Here is a 9,937-nt window from a genome sequence, read left to right on the forward strand (position 1 = left end):
AACACGGGTATTGGAAGAAATAGAGCTAGTCCCTATCTTCAGGACGATTCTCTTTTTTTGTCGACGATTTCACAGATTTCCATAACAGTTCGATGCTGTGTGTGGACAGATCGATCGTCCGATGACACAAACTCAACAGACTGATTCAGAAATTCATATTGACATCCTTCTTTCTTTACGGTGCTTTATGACTTCAATCCGTCTGTTATTACTTTTGTACCTGGCAATATAAAGTTCTGTATCAGAGACACTTAAGTTTTCTTCCCCCTTCAGTAAACTCTAACCATAAAGCACTTGAGGGATTGTCTTTCAGTGCTGGTAAATATTCAGATATGTTCAGCATCGCTTTTCATCAGTCTTCCTCTCTGGCATTTTCTGTTAGCTATACGTGATTCGTCTGTTTCGACAACATGGTTTGTCCACCAATTGAAACACTCTTGTTCGTGACTATGACGTAACAGACTTCCCGGCAGACACCGTAGTAGTCGTGCATGGTGTTCGTGGACGACTGTTTTTCGGAAGCTGTCGCTTGTAGCATATGGTCTCTTATCCAACAAGAAACCAAAATGACGCTCTTCTCAATACATAAATTAGGAATTAGATTCACCATGTGAGACGATCTACAGTCCAGACTGCAACGATTTTACTCAATGCTATCCACAACCGAAAATGATAAACTATGTTCCCTTGTCATAATTCGAGTCACCAGAGTCGTGTGGTCGACATCGAGTCGCACGTTCGATACACGGGGTAAATCACCTAGCACTTGCATCACAAATATTGCGGAAATGGAAAGTGATATTCATGTGCGGTTATGACAATGAATTGGCAGTCAGCGGCATGTATTGTTATCCAATCAACAGATTGTAATAGTGCTTTGAAAGTGTATTTTTTGTGCAGTCATACACTGTTTTAAATGGAACAATGCCTACTGTTAATAAACTAAAAGTGACACCAATTAGAATGTCAGTGGTTTTTGTAATATGTTTTAGGTGCAGGTCCTTTACGAATTATCGTATTCTGTGAAGTTCCCACACTGACACTTGTACAATACGTATGGCAACACACAATAAAGAACAACACAAATGCGTACACAAGTTTGTGGAGTCTGATCAGTAACGAGACAATTGATCATCACAGGTTGTGTTAAAAATGATCACCGGTAGCGGCAGTAAATGCTTCCAGGCTGGTATGGGACGAATGCAGCACACGTGCTTACATTTCATTGGAGATGTCCGAGCAGGCTCCAGTAATATGTGGTTGCATATCGTCGGTTGTAGTTAGGTATGACCTTGTAGGCAGCGTGTTTCAGCTTTCCCCCAGAAAGACGTTTACAGGGGTCGTATGTAGAGAATGGGCTAGCCAAGAGACAGGTCCTCTGGATCTAGTGCAACGTCTTGAAAACAGTTCATAAAGACATGCTACAGTACTTTGAGCGGTATAGGATGGACGACCACCATGTTGATGCCACTTGTTCCTACTAGTCTACAGAGGAACATCTGTTAGCATCCATGGAAGAGCGTCTGTTAGGAGGCTGCAATACCTGTGCACATTCAGTGCTCTGTCTATGAAAAACAGGTCTATGAGCTCATGGTTCACACTCTCACACCACTCAGACTGCATGGATGCTGAGGTTCCACCTGAAGAAGCCAATGGGCATTGTCAACTGACAAATAATGTACGTTTCGGCAGTTTACCTGTTGATGATTGGCAAATGTGGCTTCATCACTAAACAAGATACATGATATATCTGGAGTATCCTGTCTTAATGCTCATGTACAGAAGTTAAAAAGATCTCCATAATCGTTTCTATGCGGTTCTTGATGGAAAGAGATGTGATAGGCATGGAATCTATGTCATGTTGACTCACAGCACTTCCTCATGTGGTTGAGCAGGACCTAACGTGTGGACCAGCTGCAACATTAATTTCCCCTCCTATGTCGTCACTTGTTTCCTTCTGTCACGTTGTCTAGGAATTACTTCAAAATGGCTCTGAGCACTATGGGACTTAACATCTTAGGTCATCAGTCCCCTAGAACTTAGAACTACTTAAACCTAACTAACCTAAAGACATCACAAACATCCATGCCCGAGGCAGGATTCAAACCTGCGACCGTAGCAGTCCCGCCGTTCCGGAGTGCAGTGCCTAGAACCGCAAGACCACCGCGGCCGGCCTAGGAATTACTCTATCACTTTAACATCACTGATTGAAGAGGTTGATAAATGATTGTCGAGATGGTTGATGTCTATTGGGATATCTTACCACATACAAAGCACAAGAACTAACTGCAGTCTTCCTACACTCTCCACACACCACGAGAATGTCTAGTTTTTATGCATTGGTAAATCCCATCGTCCACTCACGATTTTCTACTTGGACTGTCACACATAACTGACTAGCAGCAAGTTGCAACGCGCTCAAGCAACACATAAGCACACCGTAAGGAAAGATAACCATACCGTACCTAGCAACTATCCAGATTGAATGGCGCATAGAGGTGTCGGTGTTGAAACTTTTCACAATACAGTTTCTAGTAAATGACTCACACTGGAATCCTGCAATAAACACCACTGACATTTTAATTTGTTAATCTCAGTAGGCATTATTCCATTTAAAAAAAGTATGTTTGTGTGAAAACTGCACATCATTAGCAATTCCCATTTCTGCAATATCTGAGGTGCTAGTTTTAGGTCATTCTCCCTGTATGTTGGATAGGCAATCATCCTTGGACATTACCTGCCTCACAGCAGGCGGAAGATGCTTTTCATTGTTTTGTGTATACAAAGAAAGATCTAACGTTAGTGTTTACTTTATTTCATTATAACAAATTGGTGTAACGAAAAAGAAAGTGTGGCAGAGTTGTCTATACATGAATGAACGTATTGTATGAGGGAACGGTGAAGGAATCAATTGCTAGGATCCAAGCTAAGACGAGAAAGTAGTTGATTATATTTTTAAGTAGTACATTGCAACAGCTTCTAGTCCTAGTCTTTAAAGTTTCCGATATGCTACAAAGTTTATTAACTGGTTACGTGAAATACAATAGTCTTAACTTTGTGCGTAATATAATCCGAGTGAATAAATCTATATCACTAAGATTCAAAGCCAGTGAACCAGAATTACATTTAATCGAGAGATATCCTCTAAACAAACGAAAGCAAAACAGGTTTTCAGTACAGACGATGTACTGAATCTCTTTAAGTTAACAAGTAATGAATATTCTTAACTTTACTGCACTTTGTAATAGGAAAAGCAAGCTTCACCTTAAAGGTTTTTGAGCCCTGTATTAGTTATTCGTTATGGGTTTTCCACATTAATTTTGAATCTAGACGAATACCAATAAATGTAGTAAGAGCAAAGTCATTGTTATCATCACTAATAGTTCAATTTAAGAGAAAATGTATAGTTTAACAAGCAGTTCATTGACTCCAAAATAACACTGGCTACTCTGAGACAATCCCAATTATGCTACTTAAAAGCACCTACGATTGTCGCTGCTGTAGCTCCTGTATTGTAACCTGCATAGAATGTAGATGCGCGAATTATAACTGTAGGTAAATCATCTACATATAATGCGAAGAGTAAATGTCGAAATACAAAACCTAGTGGCACAACCCGAGTGTCTTCCAAAACGTTTGATTTTATATTGTTAACCTGCAAAATTTGTTTTTCTCACTTAGGTGTGGTCTCATCAAAGACAGCTCTGAGATATTAAAACCATAGCCGTAGTTTTGGAGCAGAATTATGTGACTGACAGAGTTAAGTGCCTTGTAGAAACCCACAAGGCGTCCGTTTTCGGATAACCTGGATTCCAATGAGGAAAATATAAATAAAAACAATGTTTTCAACTGGTCACTACTGATAAACCGGTTCTGAATCCACCAAACTCTGACTGTTATTTGCAGACAGTTATTCACAGATTTGGAGAAGTATGGAGAAGTCTACTTCTTCTGAAAGAATCGGTACAAGAGATACTGGGTGGAGATTATTAGGTTATGGCTTGTCACCTTTTCGTGTTGAGGTATAATAAAACAACGTTTGGATCCAAAGTGTGGAAATTCATTGATCAGACACTTCACCAAACTGACGTCAAACTCTACATGTAAAAATTTTGCTTGTTTGTCCACTTTTAATCTCGTCATCATAACAGAAGGGAAAAATGTCGCTCTCAAAGTAGGAACTCACTATTCTCGTCCCAGTGTTTAGAAAATCGATAGGTTTTTCTCCACATTGACTGAACCGATAACTTAACACATAAATCTCCTCTTTAACTGAAGAAGCACTAAGATATCCTACATGATGGGTGCAGCATCAAATTAATTTGGAGAAAGAGCATTTACCAGCATGTGGACAACAATAGAAATAAACAAGGCTATAGAAATAGGCTATAAAATACAAGACATTTATAAAGCGTGCGATTTTGAAAGCGCAAGTAGCGAGCACCTATATGAAAATGAAGCTTGAATGCAGCGCATGCCAAGTTGATTACAAGTCAAAAGAATAATATGCACAAGTAATTAAGGAAAAGCAAGGCATTGAGCTCAACATTAGCAATATCGATGTTAATGTCGGCAACCGTGCCATAGCCAAAATTTACCTCAATATGTTATGGGGGAAGTTTGGCCAAAGATAAAACACAACAAAAACGGAGTTTATCGACAGTGTCGACCATTGGCATGAAGTTTTACTTGACAAATAAATAGAAATAACAAATGTGTTGACGCTAAACGAAGAAATACTTGAAGTGACATGTTGCTTCGGCGATCACTATGTCGAAGATTACACAAGTACTAACATATTTGCATCTGAATTTACGACGTCTAACGCTCGCCTTCACTTGTATGACATGCTCAATAAATTAGCCAATAAAGTTGTATACTATGACACAGACTCTATTATATATATTGATGATGGCACAAACACTGTGCAGACAGGGTGCATGCATGGCAAATGGACAGACAAACATCAAACGCTTTACTCTAAATTACGAAATTTCTCTGAAACTTAACGACAAGACTATAGTTGAATTAATACAAAATGAAAAAGTTGCTGTCTTAATAAGTAATAATATGATCACTAGAGACAAGAAAACAAAAGTGATAATATGATCACTAGAGACAAGAAAACAAAAGTAATAATATGATCAGTAGAGACAAGAAAACAAAAAATTTAATCACTAAATATATAGAAAAAGAGTTTAAATAAATTATGTTAAGTGTGTGCTACTAGAAGAAAAAGGTGACACAACTGACACTCTTCCATATGCTTATATGACATTTGAGGTGCAGAAAGAAGAAGTTGCCACTCTTATGGAGTAAGAAGAAGAAACCGTCGGTCTTATGGAATATTAAGAAGAAGGAAATGTGGTCCCACTTTTAGTGCACGAAGAAAAAGCCGCCACTCTTATGGTCGCCGCCTCTCTTATGGCACACAAAGAAACAGCGGTCGCACTTGTGCTGCAGGAAGAAAAGACTACCACTCCTATGGCATATGAAGGAAATGCTGTCGCACTTTTGGTGCACTAAGGAAAACCAACAACTCCTCCATATGGCTATATAACTTTTGTATGTGTATTTGTGTGTGTGTGTGTGTGTGTGTGTGGGTGTGTGTGTGTGTGTGTGTGTTTGTTTGTGAGCGTGATATATATTATATAATAAATGGTAACTATGCAAACACTAAAAAGTGAAGCAAAAAATGGGCTTATAAGGCTGTTCAAAGCTGAAAAAGCAGCAACTTATCGATATTATTACTGAAGCAAAGACTAAAGAGTCGGTAAATTATAGTGTAGAAGAAGAGCTTATTCAAGGCTTGTATTCATTTTACAAAGCATTAAAAAAATTTATTCATCTATAAGGATTGCACCTATCAAATAAAACACGCAAAGAAGTGGCTGAACAATACAGCAATAAAGAACATCCCTTTAATTGTTTTGCCATTTCTCATTATCAAACACTTTCTGAAAATTTCATAAGAGATTTCAGCGATAAATTGGTCTAAAATATCATCATGATAAATACTGTCTCAAGATTTCATTAGAGAATTTGTGCACAAGGTTGACTGGCGTGCAATATCAAGGATGCAAACACTATCTGAAAATTTCGTGAGGGAATTTCAAGACAAATTATATTGATATGGCTTATCATGGTGTCAAAAAACGTCTAAAAATTACATTAGGGAATTTGCACATAAGGTTGATTTGCATGCAGTATCGAGGATGAAAAAACTATCTGAAAATTTCATGGGGTAATTTCAAGACATCTTAAGGTGACTGTATATATCACAACATCAAAAACTATCTGCAAGTTTCATGAGGGAATATCAAGACAGATTAACGTGGAAGGAAATATCAATTAATCAAAAACTGTCCAATGATTTCATGGGGGAATTTCAAGATGAGGTTGACTGGAATGAAATACCAAAATATCAAAAACTGTCAAAAAATTTCATAATGGAATTTCGACATGAAGTTGACTTTAATGTTATTACAAAATATCAACACCATTTATCACCAGCATTCATATGAAAACTATTTAGACCACACAACATTTTATCAACTGAACAACAACGACATGAGTGTGCTGTCTGCTTAGATGATGAAAAAATGTCTCAATTGGTGTTGACGAGCTGTAAGTATGTTTGTCGTAAAGAATGAATTGACAAATGGTTGATAAAACAAATTATTTGTCCATTGTGTAGAAAGGTTACTAAAAAAGAAGACAATCCTAGGCAACTCGCTATTATGGGCTCAACACTTGTGGATGCTTAACTTTTACGCCAACACATCATCGTCTACACTCCTTTGTCAACATATCATTGTCAACGTTCCTTTGTTGACACACCAACATCAACACATCATCATGAACACATCATCATCGACACTCCTTCGTCGGCATATCAACATCAGCACATCAGTATCAACACATCAATGTCAAAACATCAACAATCCAATGTCGACACATCAACACATCAATGTCAACACTTCTCTGTCAACACAAAAATTTTCTGATGCTTTGATAATAAAGAGATGTTTGCAAAGTACGATCAGAAGTTTGTTAAGCAAGCAAAAAGGAACAGAAAGAAACTGGAGCAGTTAAAAGAGCATTTCAAAGAGTGGAAGGTTAAACTTATAACTGAATACAAGAAGTATAAAAGAGAAGAGCAACCAGTTATGGATAAATTAGATGTTTCAGGTAAAGAAGTTATTGATGCAATACAGAAAAATCGAGAGATTGAAAAGCAGCTAGTACCATACGACAGAAATTTTGATGAAATGTTTCTAATATCATCCATACCTAAGGAATCATCGTCTGAGAGAAGCTTATTTGTTGATGAAGCCATTGCACTAGAAACACATAAAAACTCGAGCCAATGTTGCAGGAAACCGAGGGTAAAGAAAAGCGGAAGATGAAGGCTATAAATGAATATTCAATGGCATATTTTGGGCCAATAGTATCAAAATACTAAGGTTCGCTCGAAGCTGAAATATTTGGATTACGATTTGTTGGTGGGAAACACTATATGGGTGATTCTGAAGTGAGTTTTAACAGTGATGATATTTCTGTTGATGGAAACAACTTTAAAGTCACTTAAGGACTGATGAAGCTTATGACACGAGATCGCTTGTCAGCTGATGATTACACAGCTGATGATCTCAATTCATATATATTTACGTTAAAAATGACTAGTGCAATATTTCAGAACAATGATCCTAGCATAAAAAAGTCCAAGTCAAATGCTACTGAATAACAGAACGTTATTATTAAACCAATATGGATGTATATTAAAAAAGAGCGCAAAATCGTTCATGATGGTGCTGGTTTCACTAACAAACATACAAAAAAACAGCAAATACGTTTGGATGAATGATGTTAAAGATTTGATTCATAGTTTCATCGTTACTCATGGTGAACAAAACGCTGGAAAAAATAGCTATTACAACGAAAAAGTAGTAATAACGAAAATGCTCATTTGTAAATTTAACGACTTTATAGTGAACAATCCAAAAGGAATCCCATACTTGATTCGCTTTCTAAATAATCTCTCACATACGTTTTGGAAGTCAGAAAAACATGGAAAAGGATTGGTCAACTGGACGTTAAACAACCTTCTAATGCCAGTGATGCATCTGCCGGGCTACAACTTTTGTGGACCTTTTGCTAAATTAGAGGAAAGATTAGAGCATTGGATGAAGGAATAAACAAACCTGATGAAGCATTCAAAGCGCACAATATTGCAGACAGAGGTAATAAAGAGGTGGAAAATACACAGCATGCTGATAAAGAATTGCAAAAGGTGGCAAATGAGAGAATTTTCAGCAGCAGTGCCTCGCTAGGAGAAAGAACAGCTGCAGCTGCTGTAGCTGGTATAACGTATGGCTAACGAAAATTAGGTTTATGCTTAGATTTAGTTAATAATGGATGGAATTTGTAATTTTCATACTAAATTTGTATGAAAGGATGTCAACACATTATCGTTGATGCTCCTTCATCAACACATCGTCTTCAATGTTCCATCATCAGCACATCATAGTCAACACATCATCGTTGATGCTCCTTTGTCAGCGCATTATTTTCAACACATCATCATCAACACTCCTTTGTCAACACATTGTCATCAACACTCCTTCGTCAGCACATTGTCATGAACACATTATTGTCGATGTTCATTTGTGAGCACATCATCGTCAACACCTCATTGTTAGCACATCATTGTTGATGCTCCTTTGTCCACACATCATTGTCAATGGTCCTTCATCAACACATCACCCTCAACACATGAACATCAACACATCACTGTCAGCACATCATCATCAATGCTTCTTCATCAGCACATCATCATTGATGCTCCTTCGTCAAAAAAATCATAATCAGTGCATCATCATAAATGGGCCTTCATCAGCACATCATCGTCAACAGTCCTTCGTCAACACATCATCGTGACGCATATTTGAAAATGCAAAAAAATTTAATTTTTTGTATAATAAATCAAAGGATTTAGTATCGATTTTAGTGTAACAGCAAATGACAAGCCAAAGACCTGATAAAGCTGTCTGATGATGAATTGAAAAGTTATGGCTTTTTTGACACCTACCTAACGGAAACACAGTTAAAGCAAAAAACAAACAAGCTCAAAAAAGATGGCAGTTTACTAATAACTTTAGGCTTACCTCTCGTTAGAAAATTACTTGAACATCTTGCAAGGAAAAAAGAACATTCAGGCATGAGTAAACACGAAAGTGGAATTTTACCATTGATTCTTGCGGCGCTGGGCGCAATTGGCTCATTACCTGGTGATGCAGCGGCAATAGCGAGTGCTGTACACAAGAAGCAAGTAGAAGACACAGAGTTGGCTGAAAAAAAAGACATAACATGGCAATGTAAAGTAAAAAAGTAGGTGCAAAACTTGCCTATGAAAGAAAAAGTCAAAGAAATGTTGCAAAAATATAACCAGCCACTAAGCAGTTTCGATATAGAAAAAATAGTGAATGAATTTGCAATTACAAATTTTAGGGCCGTTTTTATGGTTGATGAACTACCAAAAAAACTTGCAAAAATTGAAGCAGGAATTTTTAATCTAGAGAAATCTGATCATGTAGGTACACAGTGAATATTTTAGGCCTACTTCAAAAAATGTGTCAAAAATTTGTGTTTCAGTTGTTCGGTGGCGAAATAACAAAATCTTTAGTGAAGTAGCTTGGCGCTGACATTTTGTTCTAAAATGCAGAGTGCATACAAAATTTTGATCTATTTATTTTTGGTCATGTATACTTGCTGGTCTTGAAGGTATTTACAGAGGGTTGAACATTTAGTAAAATTCTTGGTGATGTAATAAATCGACATATTTGGCAATAAAAATAAAACAACAACTATTCAAAGAAATACAACAAGAACTTATAACTATACGTAAAAAAATTGGTGCAAGAAGCAAGAGAAGAAC

The sequence above is a fragment of the Schistocerca americana genome, chromosome X (genome assembly GCF_021461395.2).
Source record: "Schistocerca americana isolate TAMUIC-IGC-003095 chromosome X, iqSchAmer2.1, whole genome shotgun sequence".
Taxonomy (NCBI): Eukaryota; Metazoa; Arthropoda; class Insecta; order Orthoptera; family Acrididae; genus Schistocerca; species Schistocerca americana.